Here is a 14,406-nt window from a genome sequence, read left to right on the forward strand (position 1 = left end):
AGGAGGCCCAGGTAAGTCTGGGGTATCGCTGGGGCCAGGCTGGGAGGCCCCAGAAAGGGGGCAGATATGAAAGGATGGCACGGTAGCACAGTGGTTAGCACTGTTGCTTCATTGCTCCAGGGTTCAAAATTCGATTCCTGGCTTGGGTCACTGTCTGTGCGGAGACACGTTCTCCCCGTGTCTGCGTGGGTTACCTCTGGATGCTCAGGTTTCCTCCCACAGTCCAAAGATGTGCAGGTTAGGTGGACTGGCCATGCTAAATTGCCCTTAGTGTCCAAAAAAGGTTAGGTGGGGTTATGGGGATAGGGTGGAGGTGTGGGCTTAAGTAGGGTGCTTTTCCCAAAGGCCAGTGCAGACTCGATGGGCCCAATGGCCTCCTTCTACACTGTAAATTCTATGATTCTATTGTGGAGGAGGATGCACAGGTGTTCAAAGAGGACGCCTACATGTTGCCCTCCTGCCCAGCAGCGGAGGGGAGACGCCTTTAAGTGACCAATAATTGCCCTTAACGGCCTTAATTACCCAAGGGCAGCAAGCTTTCTGATGCCTTCCCTATGAGTGAAGGCGGGTATGGCAGTGGGTATGGCATTGTTGCCAAAGCACCCAATGTTGTGCCCCCCACCTGCTAAATTCCAACCATTGGGGTTTTCATCAATTTGCCTCCTTATTTGGCAGGAAACAGGATTGTTGTTCAATTAAGAGATGGCAGGAGGGCTTTCAAAACTGGAGGATCAATCAGAGACATTCCAGCTTAAGAGTAGCAGCAGGCTGTGATGACAGGGAAATAACAGAGAGGGTGCTTCAACATGGTGGCACTCTTGCACCAACCCTTTCAATTTTTTAATTAAAAGTTGATTCCTGCAGTCTAGCCTCCTGTGTGGGGGTGGGTGGATGCCCCTTTACCTGGTGCATGCGGTTGTTGCTGTTGTACCCAGGCAGGCAGGGTGCACCTCCATTAAAGATAGCTTTAATGGAGCCTTCAAGGGTTGATGTAATACTTGTCTCAATGATGCCAATTGTCTGGCAGGCCCTGCTGCTGGTGTCATGTCTCATGCCTACTGGGCCCAGATCAGAAGCTTTCTTCTGTGCCAGCATCGGAGGGGGATGGATTTATACAGCTACATTGTCACTATTATGAGAAACAGCAACATCTGCAACCAATCCTCATAGCTTATCCGTACTGGGCCCAGATTGTGGGAGTTCAGGCCAAATAATCCTAATTGAGTCCTGGGAGCCTTGAACCGACATGCTTTTCAAAGCATCTATGGAAGTAGTGGTTGCTGTCACTCTGGAAGCAATAATTGCTCTTGGGGCCTCCTCATAACATTTTAATGTTGCAGAATCAGCTGGACTATCATACTCATTATGGTTTTCCTAATGTTGTTGCTGTTGTGACTTGTAAATCCTTTAACTTATCTACTATCTGTAGCATACGAGTAGGCTGGCCCCACTGCCTCCATATGAAATGTGTCAGTTAGGTCAAATGGATGGACAGAAGTACCATCACACCATCTCTTTGATAGGCCCAGCAAAGTCTAAGTGTGCATGTCCTCTATTCTTTTGATCTGGCCTCTTTTGCAAGTTTCCCTGCCTCTGTTCCACCAGGACATCAGTTACCTGAGCCCTATGCTCTGGAATTCCCACCCTAGCACTCTCCACCTGGTTGCCTCTGTCGCAAAGATTTAAAAAAAAACATTATGGGGGAGGGTGGGGATTTTCTATTCCTTTTTCATGGGTGGGATCGGTGATGGGAGGAAAAATTCTTTCAAGATGTCCAAACCATGTTTCACTCAATTATCCCTGGCTCCTGCCAGTGATGTAAAGGGATTCCTGACATTCAACGTTGGGAACATCATTTCTGCATATTTACATATCACTACCAGGTTCCTACGCCTGAACCATCCCCCCCCCATTCCATAGGGAAGTCCATTCACACTGGCATCAGGGAAGACCAACTTGAGTTGCAACTGGTCTTTCCCATGGCATGCAACTGGTGAGCAGACCTCCCAGAGGAGGTCAGGTAAATCACTCAGGGAGGTGAGGATCATGCCCGGGCACTACCAGGGGGAAGTGCTGGGGGGGGTCTGCATTTGGGAGAGGTGGGGGGTGCATATGACGTTCTGTGCACTGGGGCAGCCTTTAAAAATGATGTCCCGATCTTTAAAAATTAGCACAGCAAGAAGGCTTACAACACCAGGTTAAAGTCCAACAGGTTTGTTTTAAACACTAGCTTTCGGTGCACTGCTTCTTCCTCAGGTGAATGAAGTTGCTGATGGGGCGGGCTCAATCAGAAGCCACTGGCCAGCATGTCTTGGTGGGACTTTCCTCTTCCCATTTCTTTTCCAACATACCCAATGCTATGGTGGAGAAAGCCACTGTTAATGCCGGCAGCTTCAATGCTGTTTTTCTTGCCCGCTACCAGCTTTTGCTGACGTTTGGCAAAATTCTGCCCTATTTAGGGCAGCAGGGTAGCATGGTGGTTAGCATAAATGCTTCACAGCTCCAGGGTCCCAGGTTCGATTCCCGGCTGGGTCACTGTCTGTGTGGAGTCTGCACGTCCTCCCCCTGTGTGCGTGGGTTTCCTCCGGGTGCTCCGGTTTCCTCCCACAGTCCAAAGATGTGCGGGTTAGGTGGATTGGCCATGCTAAATTGCCCGTAGTGTCCTAATAAAAGTAGGGTTAAGGGGGGGTTGTTGGGTTACGGGTATGGGGTGGATACATGGGTTTGAGTAGGGTGATCATGGCTCGGCACAACATCGAGGGCCGAAGGGCCTGTTCTGTGCTGTACTGTTCTATGTTCTATGTTCTATCTCTACGACTGCGACTTTGATCACCTTCATAATTTTTTTCCTGTTACAATTTACTTTTATTTCTGCCTCTGATGTTGTTACTGGAAATTAATTATTCACTACCTCACTTACATTACAGACTGGTTACTGTTGTTATTTAATTATTTGTCGCAGAACTGAAAAAAATAGATGTCTTGAATATAATTTTTTTTTTAATCCAATGAAGGAGCACTTCAGCGTGGCCAATCCACCTAACCTGCACATCTTTGGGTTATGGGGGTGAGACCCATGCAGACATGGGGAGAATGTGCAAACTCCACATGGACAGTGACTCGGGGCCGAGATCGAATCCACTCCTTGGCGCCATGAGGCAGCAGTGCTAAACACAGATCTGCCTGTCTCGAGTAGAAATGAATTAACTAAAAGAAGTATTCAAATATTTTATCACAGAGCTTTGAAATTTAGATCATGCAGATATAGACCACTTTTTTGACTGTACGGTTAATGAGAGCAAAGCTCCAGGTTAAAGGATGCAAAAGCATTATTTTATTTTGGTTCTAGGTTTTGTTTGCAATTATTATGTGTCAGTCTGGTGGCTTGAGGAACTTCTGGCATCTATTCTACTGAAACCAGTGGCCAAGGTTCAAAGGAAGACAGCCAGGCTCAGTTTGGGCCCCATGGCAGAAGAGTCTGCCTTTGTTAACCTTTGCTGGCTGAGGATGATGGAGCTTGATGTCAGAACTAATTATCATTTGGCTTGCATTATGTGCCATGTTATTGTATTCCAAGACTTATACGCCTCTCACATATGGGACCACAATAGACCCTGGTGACTTCCATCCACATGCATCTCACTGGGAGTTCAATGTGATTAAAGCAAAGAGCCCCCCTGTCTGGAGGCACTGGCTTCAGTAGAATAGATGCCAGAAGTTCCTCAAGCCACGAGACTGACATATAATAACTGCAAACAAAACCAAGAACCAAAATAAAATAATGTTTCCGCATCCTTTAAAAAAAAATAATTTAGAGTATCCAGTTCATTTTTCCAATTAAGGGGCAATTTAACGTGGCCAATCCACCTGGCTTGCACATTTTATTTTGGGTTGTGGGGGCAAAACCCACGCAAACACAGGGAGAATGTGCAAACTCCAAATGGACAGTGACCCAGAGCCAGGATGCTAACCCACTGCGCCACCGTGCTCCCCTCCGCATCCTTTAACCTGGAGCTATCACCTTATTATCCATACATGTAAAAAGGTTATTTATATTTGCATGATCTAAATATCAAAGCGTTGTGACAAAATCCTTGAATACTTAATATAACTCATTTACATGTTATACAATATGTATTATATTAAACAGAACCCTGAATATAAATGCTGATGTGACTGAACACTAATATTCCTGCTTTATCATTATATTAAACAATATAATTTATACATGTACATTCTCCTCATTAATTATATTTCTAATTAGTCAAGAATATTAATAGTGAACCACATAGAGAGAGATATTTTGGCAAGTGCTATCAGTTTGCGAAGGAAATAGATTGTGCCAAGCTTAATCATCTTCCCTCTTAGAAAATGAAACTATATCCACTTACTGTGAACTTGGCTCTTATTCAGTGCTCCGAACCTCAACAGGTATAGAATCATTAGAATTTTCCATGTTATTTGTTTTTTCCTTTCCCGCCTCTAAACGCGATAGCCATGGCAGGGGGGACAGGTAAGCACACTTCGCAGGCTTTTGCCAATGGCATTCTGCAACTACCAACTAGGAGGTATGAGAGTAGCCCTGATGCCTCCCTGTGGTGAACACCTGGCTTATGTTCGACGTATCCCCCCAACAACACTGTTAATAGCTTTATGGGGAATTACAGCGGCCAATCCACATCCTTCAATTCACCAGCACATTGCATTGCAGCTCTAGTGCTGTGCATCAACATGTCACATCGTTTTTTTTCCCCTTAATATAATTTCTACTTTAAAATAAACAGATACCTTTACTTAATCTTCCCCAGAGTTTTCCAACAATAATGCTAGGTTACAGGCAGAATTTTAACCATGGCACACTGTTCCTGAAGGCAGAGCCAAAAGTGGGTGCTACTTCTACTCTATTTTTGCAGGTTCTCATGCAAAGTTTAAAGTGCTGGTGACATATGGGAGACACGTGTTTTTCATTTGTGAAACTTACGGGCTATAAAAGAGCCTGCTGGACAATCCGGGACCAAAGCTTCCCTGCCCAACTTCAGTGTTATTAATGTAAAATGTATAGAGAGCACACAGGTGGCAGAGGTGTTTTTCAAGTTTAAATTTCATTTGCAACTATTTCACATTACATTAGTTTCACTTTATTTACGTATGTATCCTTGTTATTTGTTGAGACCTGCTTAGTCAGAGAGCTAAATGTATGGGCATGCCTCATGGGCGGCATTCATTGATGGGTGAAGGGGAATTTGGGACGTTTCTTTCCTGTAAAATAAACTTTTCAAAAAAAATATTTTTATTCTCCTCCTTTTTCACATTTTCTCCCAAATTTTCACCCACCAACAATAAACAATAAGCAGTAACGAATATAATGTTAATCCCCATATCAACAACAACAATCCCATCCTCCCACCAACCCCCAAACATTAGCCCGCATGTTAACATAAACAAATCACCAAAAGGAATCGGGAATCATCCAGTCACCATTAACACATATTGTAAAATAAACTTTGTTGTGTTTTTACATTATTTTATTTTGGTTCTAGGTTTTGTTGGCTGGGGTGCTCTTTCCCAGGGCCGATGCAGACTCGATGGGCCGAATGGGCTCCTTCTGCACTATAAATTCTATGGTTCTATGAATACTTGCAGTTGAGGTTCATATGCAAGGTTGATGGAATTGCTGATAAGCAGTCAGGAATGAATTTCCATCCCTATTTTCAGGCTTAGGAAAACTGAAACCAGAATATCACATAACCAGATCACATGTTAGATAATACAGATGCTAAGCCTATATGTCTCTTCACAGCAAGGATAGACCCTCACCCACTCTCACTCTCACCAGGCAAACTCATGAGTGAGCATGAACACAGGAATTATCCCTCCAGTAGCCATTCTGACAAAGTAGTGTTCTGGAATGGTCACAGTACCAAAGTCTAATGGTTCAATTAGAATCTGTGTGGATTTAACACCATGAAACAAGTCAATAGAGCAGAAGATTCATTTGATAGCATCAGTGGATAAAAGGTTTGTCAAATTTGCGAAAAGTACTCTCTTCACCAAATTGCTGCTGCACTTGAGATAATTCAAAGAACCATGGCCGTGATTTTCCAGCTCAGTCATGGCAAGACCTGCCAGAGGAGACTCGATGGCCCAGCAAATGTCCAATGACTTTCAGCGGTACTGGACAATCTTAGTGCAGCGGGGCTGGAAAATCCTGCCCCATGTCTGAGACCCTGGAAGGTGTGGAAAGTGTTATATGCCATATGGATGGCATTGTCATAGATGGTTTATTGAGGGAACAGCAGTTGAGTGGAGTAGTCCTCAAACTCTTACATGAAAATGTTTGGCATTAAATGAAAAATGTGAATTTGTAAAGCTTATAATTAAATTGTTAGGGCACACTGTGCAAGCTTTGGGAATTACAGCTGACCTGCGGGAAACCATGATGCTCAATAGAGAGTTCCCACAGTCTAAAGACATCACAGAATTAAAATGATTCTCTTGCAAATTTCCGGGGCGCGATTCTCCGCTCCCCACGCCGGGTGGGAAAATCGTGGGAGGCCGGGCGACTCATTTCATGCCCCCCGGCGCCCCCCGCGATTCTCCCACACCCCGCACGGAAGAATCGGCGGTCGCCGTTTTTCGCGGCAACTGCCGATTCTCCGGCCCGGATGGGCCAAGCAGCCTGCCGTTCGCAACCGGTTCACAACGGAGGCAACCACACCTGGTCGCTGCCGTCGTGAACATGGGCGCCAAAGGCCCGTTTGAAGCTTGTGAGGGGCGGAGAGGGGAGTGAGCACCACGGCCGTGCTCGGGAGGGGACTGGCCTGCGATCGGTGTCCACCGATCGTCGGGCCAGCGTCTCAAAGGGACGCACTCTTTCCCCTCCGCCGCCACGCAAGATCAAGCCGCCTCGTCTTGCGGGACAGCGGAGGGAAAGACGGCAACCGCGCATGAGCGGGTTTGAGCCGTCAGTCATCATGACGTCAGCCGCGTATGCGCGGGTTGGAGCTGGCCAACCTGCGCATGCGCGGCTGACGTCACATAGGCGCCGCCGTCGCGTCACTCTCGGCACGTCGCCCAGCGGCCGAGAGTTGCGGAGCGCCGCTCCTAGCCCCGCCGGGAGGGGAGAATAGGGGGCGAGGAGCGGCCTCCGAGGCCGTCGTGAAACTCGGCCGAGTTCACGACGGCCCTCCCGATTTTTCCCGGGAGCGGAGAATTCCGCCCCAAGCGTCTACCAAACTTTACAGAAAGCAATGAGACGTTATGATAGCTGCTCAGACAAGGTCAACAGGGTGCTGGAACGTGGACCAGCAAAATTAATTTGGCAAGATCAAAAATATCTTGATATCAGCAGAAATTCTAATGCACTATGATCTTCAGTTGCCAACAATTATAGCAGTGGACACATCATCTAAAAGTGGCCGTTTGATTCTTATACATGATGTGGGCGTCGCTGTCCAGGCCAGCATTAGAGATCTTTCAAGTTCAAGAAGTTGGACAAAGAAGTTTAGTTTATTACGCCTCAAGATCTTTCGTGGGCACAGAGAAGAAGTATGCAACCATTGAAAATGAAACACTTGGAGCCAAAAACGCCGCTGAGAAGTTCACATTAACTCGAATGAACAATTCTTTTGTAGGCCCAAGCAGGTCTGCCTTGAACAAATATTTTGTGTCTGTCTTCAGAGTAGAAGACGCAAGGTACATACCAGAAAAAAAGACAGCAACCTAGGGGCCAAAATTAAGGCAATAAGCAAAGAAAAAGTATTGAAGAAACTTGAGGAACTAAAATCTGACAAATCCCCAGGACCTGATAGCCAATGTATCATGTATCATGTTTAAAGATAGTTTTGTTTCTGCTGCACTTAAAAATTCAAACAGCCTTTCCTAAAAGGGATAGCTGCAAAGATAGTAGATGTGAACGTTATCATTTCCAAAACTCCTTCAATTCTGGAACGGTCCTCGCAGCGTGGTCAGCATATATAATACAGCTTTTCGAGATAGGAGCAACAGAGAAAACAGGAAAGGACAGTTAACCTGACATCAGTCATCAGGAAAGTGCTGGAATCTATTATTAAGGAAGTTTTAACAATGCACTTAGTATGATCAGATGAAGTCAATGTGCTTTTATGAAAGGGAAATTTTTGTTTCATAAATTTATTTGAGTTTTTTGAAGATGTAACTAGTAGGGTAGGTAAAGAGGAACAGTAGATGTAGTATACTTGGATTTCCAAAAGGTATTTATTAAGGTGCCACACAAAATGTTCAGTAAGAAGTCTTACAACACCAGGTTAAAGTCCAACAGGTTTGTTTCGAATCACTAGCTTTCCACTGCTCCTTTCTCAGGTGAATGAAGAGGTGGATTCCAGAAACATTTATATAGACAAAGTCAAAGATGCAATACGATACTTTGATTGCGAGTCTTTGAAGGTAATTAAGTCGTTACAGGTTGAGATGGAGCAGGTTAGAGGTGTGAATTGTCTCAAGCCAGGACAGTTGGTAGGATTTTGCAAGCCCATGCCAGATGGTGAGGAGTGAATGTAAAGCGACATAAATCCAAGGTCCTGGTTGAGGCCATACTCATGTGTGCGGAACTTGGTTATAAGTTTCTGCTTGGCAATTTTACGTTGCCGTGCGTCCTGAAGACCGCCTTGGAGAACGCTTACCCGAAGATCAGAGGCTGAATGCCCTTGACTGCTGAAGTGTTCCCCGACTGGAAGGGAACATTCCTGCCTGACGATTGTCGCGCGATGTCTGTTCATCCGTTGTCGCAGCGCCTGCATGGTCTTGCCACTGTACCATGCTTCGTGACATCCTTTCTTGCAGCGTATGAGGTAGACAACGTTGGCCGAGTCACACGAGTATGTGCCATGTAGCTGGTGGGTGGTATTCTCACGTGTAATGGTGGTACCCATGTCGATGATCTGGCACGTCTTGAGATTGCCATGGCAGGGTTGTGTGGTGTCGTGGTCGCTGTTCTGAAGGCTGGGTAGTTTGTTGCAAATAATGGTTTATTTGAGGTTGCGCAGTTGTTTGAAGGCAAATAGTGGGGGTGCGGGGATGACCTTGGCAAGATGTTCGTCTTCATCGATGACGTGTTGAAGGCTGCAAAGAAGATGTCGTAGTTTCTCCGCTGTGGGGAAGTACTGGACGACGAAGGGTACTCTGTCGGTTGTGTCCTGTTTTTGTCTTCTGAGGAGGTCGGTGTGTTTTTTGCTGTGGCGCATTGGAACTGTCAATCAATGAGTTGAGCACCATATCCCATTTGTACAAGGGCATCTTTCAGCGTCTGTAGATGTCTGTTACGCTCCTCCTCGTCTGAGCAGATCCTGTGTATACGGAGGGCTTGTCCATAGGGGATGGCTTCTTTAATGTGTTTAGGGTGGAAGCTGGAGATGTGGAGCATCGTGATGTTATCCGTGAGCTTGCGGTAAAGCGAAGTGCTGAGGTGACCGTACTTAATAGAGATAAGTGTGTCCAAGAATGCAACTTATTCTGGAGAGTAGTCCATGGTGAGTCTGTTGGTGGGATGGAACTTATTGATGTCATTGTGTAGTTATTTCAATGATTTTTCGCCGTGGGTTCAAAGGAAAAAAATATCATCGATGTGAGGTGAGGAGGTCTTGTTCAAACTTGTGCATGAAGGTGTTGGCATATTGACGTGCGAATTTGGTCCCCATGGCTGTTCTGAGTGTCTGGATGAAGAACTTGTTATTGAAGGTGAAGACATTGTGATCCAAAATGAAGCGGATGAGTTGCAGAACTGCATCTGGAGATTGGCAGTTGTCGGTGTTGAGTACTGAGGCTGTTGCAGCAATACCGTTGTCATGGGGAATGCTGGTGTAGAGTGCCGAGGCGTCCATTGTGACGAGGAATGTTCCTGGTTCAACTGGTCCATGGGTGCTGAGTTTCTGTAAGAAGTCCGTCGTATCGCGACAGAAGCTGGGCGTTCCTTGTATGATGGGTTAATATGGGCACAAAATGTTAATACACAAGATAAGGGCTTATCGAGTTGGGGGTAATATATTAGGAGGGATAGACGATTGGTTAATGGACAGGAAGCAAAAAAGGTCATAATTAGGGCATTTTAAAGTTGACAGATTGTGACTAGTGGAATGCGCAAGGAGGGAGGCAGTGGCCTAATGGTATTGTCTCTGGACTAACAATCCAGGGACCCTGGGTAAAGCTCTGGGGACCCAGGTTTGAATCCCATCACTCATTTGAATTCAATAAAAAAGCTGGAATTAAAAGTCAAATGATGATCATGAAACCATTGTTTTTTTAAAAATATTTTTGTTGTGTTTGGAGTTATTGATGCAGAAAAACAAAAGAAGAAACCGTGTTTTGCATGTAAAAGGCAGTGCAACAACAAGATTTGAGTTCCTCGCTGTCACCGAGGGCGCGATTCTCCGCCCCCCCACGCCAGGTGGGAGAATAGCAGGAGGGCCTCCCGACATTTTTCACGCCCTCCCGCTATTCTCCCCCCCCCCCACGCCCTACCACGCCACGAATCGCCGCTCGCCGGTTTTTACGGCGAGTGGCGATTCTCCGAGGCCGATGGGCCGAGCGGCCGGGCCTTTACGCCCGTTTCAACACGGCAGCAAACAACCTGCTCGCTGCCGTCGTGAAACGGGCGCCAGATGCCCATCTGGGGCATCTGGGGGCCCGATTTCCACGGCAGTACCACGGCCGTGCCAAGGGGGGCATAGGCCGGTGATCGGTGCCCACCGATCGGGGGCCGTGCGTCCATAACGGACGCACTCTTTTCCCTCCGCAGCCCCGCAAGATCAAGCTGTCACGTCTTGCGGTGCGGCTGAGGGAAAAGACGCCAACTGCACATGCGCGGCCGACATCATCGGCCGCGTCAGCCGGTGTGACGCTTGACGTGCGGCTTTGACAACCGTCGTCAAGGCTGCGCCGCCGTGACGCACGGGGCCGCGCTCCTAGCCCTGCCCGGGGGGAGAATCGGCCCCGGAAGTGGGCATGAAGGCTGCCGTGAGTCACGGCCTGTCCCACGGCAGCCTTTACGATTCTCCGCATTTGCGGAGAATCCCGCCCCATAACTGTGACTGGGGCTCCAATATAACTTATATTTACATCTAGACATTGGGGTTTGGTATTTACAGGGGTTTGTCGGGTTCAGCCAGGGCTCCAGCTTTACCCCTTTTGTATACAGGTGTAGTTGCTCGCTCGTTGGTAAACTCTGTTTCACCGGTGGTGGTTGGGGGGGGGTCACATTCCCCACTTGAGTTTGAGTTTTCAAGGGTGGGTCTGTTCGTTACCCCAGTTTCCCCCTGTATGGGGGGGGGGCTTTTGACCCCCTCCAGTGAGTGGCCCTCCTCCCCATTCTTTTCCTGTTCCTCGTGAGTTCCCCACCCTTTGAATGGCTTTTCTTGAATTTCTCAGGAATTTGGCCAGATCTGACAGCCATTCCAAGGCTCGGGGTGACATGTAAGAGCAGGTTCTTTCCAGAGGTGGAGGACATACTGCCAGCAGTGTTAGCCAGACTCAGGGAATTCTGGATGGCCTTCTTCGAGATTATGTCCAAGGTGGTGGGATTGAGATGGAGCGATGCTGTCTGTGGTGCTATTTGGGGTGTCAGAGCGCCCAGTGCTCTGGACAGGGAAAGGGGCCGACGCCCAGGCCTTTGCCTCCCTGATCGCCAGGCGAACTCCTCTGCCAGGGTGGGAGTCTGCAGCGCCACCCCCGAAGTCTACAAAAACAAATGAAACTGGATGGATTACCAGGAATTGACCTGGGCGCTGGAACCGAGCTAACATCTAGAGAGCTCTCATAGTGATACTCAGAGAGTCATACCTTACAGACACCACCATCACTGTTCCTGGGTAAACAGTCAGGAGGAGGTTTCCCTTAGAGTCATCAATATCCACTCATGATCCCATGATGGCTCATGGCATCATGTCAAACATGGACTAAGCAGCGTCCTGCTAATTACAACATACTCCCCCATTCAACTGATGAATGAATGCTCCTCCATGATGAACATCGCTTGCAGGAAACATCGAGGGTGTCAGGGGCACAGAATTTACTCTAGATGGGGCACATCAATATCCATCACCAAGAGTGGCAGGTAGCTCCACTATTGACAGAGTGCTGGTTGATTCCCAAGGAACATGGTTGCTAGACTGGATCTGCAGCAGGGGTGAAGGAATCAACAAGAAGAAAAAGCACACTTGACCTCATCCTCACCAACCTGCCTGTTGCAGGTGCATCTGTCCAGGACAGTAATGGTAAGAATGTCCACCTCGCAATTCTTGTATAGACAAAGTTCCATCTTCACACTGAAGATATCCTCCATCGTGTTGTGTGGCACTACCACTGTACTGATGGAATAGATTTCAAACAGATCTAGCACCTCTAAAGACTGGGCATCCATGAGGCGTGTGGGTCATCATCAGCAGCAGCAAAATTGTACTCATTCACAATCTGTAACTTCATGACCCATCAGATCCCCCATTCTATTATTACTACCAAGCCAGGGGATCAACCCTGGTTCAATGAAGAGTGCAGGAGGGCATGCCAGGAACAGTACCAGGCACATCTAAAAATCAGTGTCAACCTGCTGAAGCTACAACACAGGACTACCTGCATGCCAAACAGCATAAGCAGCAAGTGATAGAGCTAAGTGATCCCACAACCAATGGATCAAACTTTGCAGTACTGCCACATCCAGTCGTGAAAGGTGGTGGACAACTCACTGGAGGAGGAGGCTCCACAAATATCCCCATCCTCAATGATGGAAGAGCCCAGCACATCAGTGCAAAAGATAAGGCTGGGGCGTTTACTATAATCTTCAGTCAGATGAGTGGATAATTAGGGCAGCACGGTAGCCTAGTGGTTAGCACAACCGCCTCACGGCGCTGAGGTCCCAGGTTCGATCCCGGCTCTGGGTCACTGTCTGTGTGGAGTTTGCACATTCTCCCCGTGTCTGCGTGGGTTTCGCCCCCACAACCCAAAAATGTGCAGAGTAGGTGGATTGGCCATGCTAAATTGCCCCTTAATTGGAAAAAATAATTGGGTAATCTAAATTTTAAAAAAAAATGAGTGGATAATCCACCTCTGCCTCCTCCGCTAGTCTTTAGCCAATTTTGATTTGCTCCACATGATATCAAGGAATGGCTGAAGACACTGAATACTGCAAAGGCTATGAGGCCTGACAATATTCAACCAATAGTACTGAAGATTTATTCGACAGATTATAGAATTTACAGTACAGAAGGAGGCCATTCGGCCCATCGAGTCTGCACCGGCTCTTGGAAAGACCACCCTACCCAAGCCCACACCTCCACCCTATCCTCATAAGCAGTAACCCCACCCAACACTGAGGGAAATTTTGGACACTAAGGGCAATTTAGCGTGGCCAATCCACCTAACCTGCACATCTTTGGACTGTGGGAGGAAACTGGAGCACCGGAGGAAACCCACGCACACACGGGGAGAACGTGCAGACTCCGCACAGACAGTGACCCAAGCCGGGAATCAAACCTGGGACCCTGGAGCTGTGACCCAATTGTGCTAACCACTATGCTACCGTGCTGCCCCTAGCAGCACCTCCTAGTAAAGCTGTTCCAGTACAGCTTCAAAATCCACATCTACCTGGTAATGTAGAAAATTGCTCATGTATGGCCTGTACACAAAACAACAAGACAAATACAACCCAGCCAATTAATACCCAGTCAATCTACTCTTGACCATCAGTAAAGTGATGGCTGGGTTTGTCAAAAGTGCATTCAAGCAGCATTTTCTGAGCAATAACCTGCTCATTGACACTCAGCTTGGGTTCCGTCAGGGCCACTCAACTCTTTATCTCATTACAGTCTTGGTTCAAACATTAATAAAAGAGCTGATCTCCAGAGATGAAGTGAAAGTGACTGCCCTTGACTTCAAGGAAACATTTGATGAGTATGGCATCAAGGAGATCTAGCAAAACTGAGTCAATGGGAATCAGGGGGGAAAGTCTCCACTGGTTGGAGTCATACCTAGCACAAACGAAGATGGTTATGATTGTTGGAGATCAGTCATTTCGCTGCACGGCATCACTGCAGGCGTTCCTCAGGATAGTGTCCTAAGCCCAAGCATAATCAGCTGCTTCAGCAATGACCTTCCTTCATCATAAGGTCAGAAGCGTGGATGTTCGCTGATTACTGCACAATGTTCAGCAACATTCGCGACTCCTCAGATACTGAAGTAGTTCATGTCCAAATGTAGCAAAACCTGGACCAATCCAGGCTTTGGCTGATAAGTGCCAGGCAAGATTTGTGCCTTACAAGTGCTCGGCAATGACCATCTTCAACAAGAGAGAATTTAACCACCGTCCCTTGTCATTCACTGGGTTACCATTGCTGAGTCCCCCACTATCAACATCCTGGAAGTCACCATTGATGAAAAATT

General features: G+C 47.2%; 1 protein-coding gene across 1 annotated transcript in view; it reads right to left on the minus strand.

Annotated features, from left to right (window-relative positions):
• cfap77 (cilia and flagella associated protein 77) overlaps window positions 1-14,406 on the minus strand; it is a 264,362-nt gene that overhangs the window by 108,793 nt on the left and 141,163 nt on the right. The window lies entirely within an intron of this gene.

This window comes from Scyliorhinus canicula, chromosome 21 (genome assembly GCF_902713615.1).
Source record: "Scyliorhinus canicula chromosome 21, sScyCan1.1, whole genome shotgun sequence".
Classification (NCBI taxonomy): domain Eukaryota; kingdom Metazoa; phylum Chordata; class Chondrichthyes; order Carcharhiniformes; family Scyliorhinidae; genus Scyliorhinus; species Scyliorhinus canicula.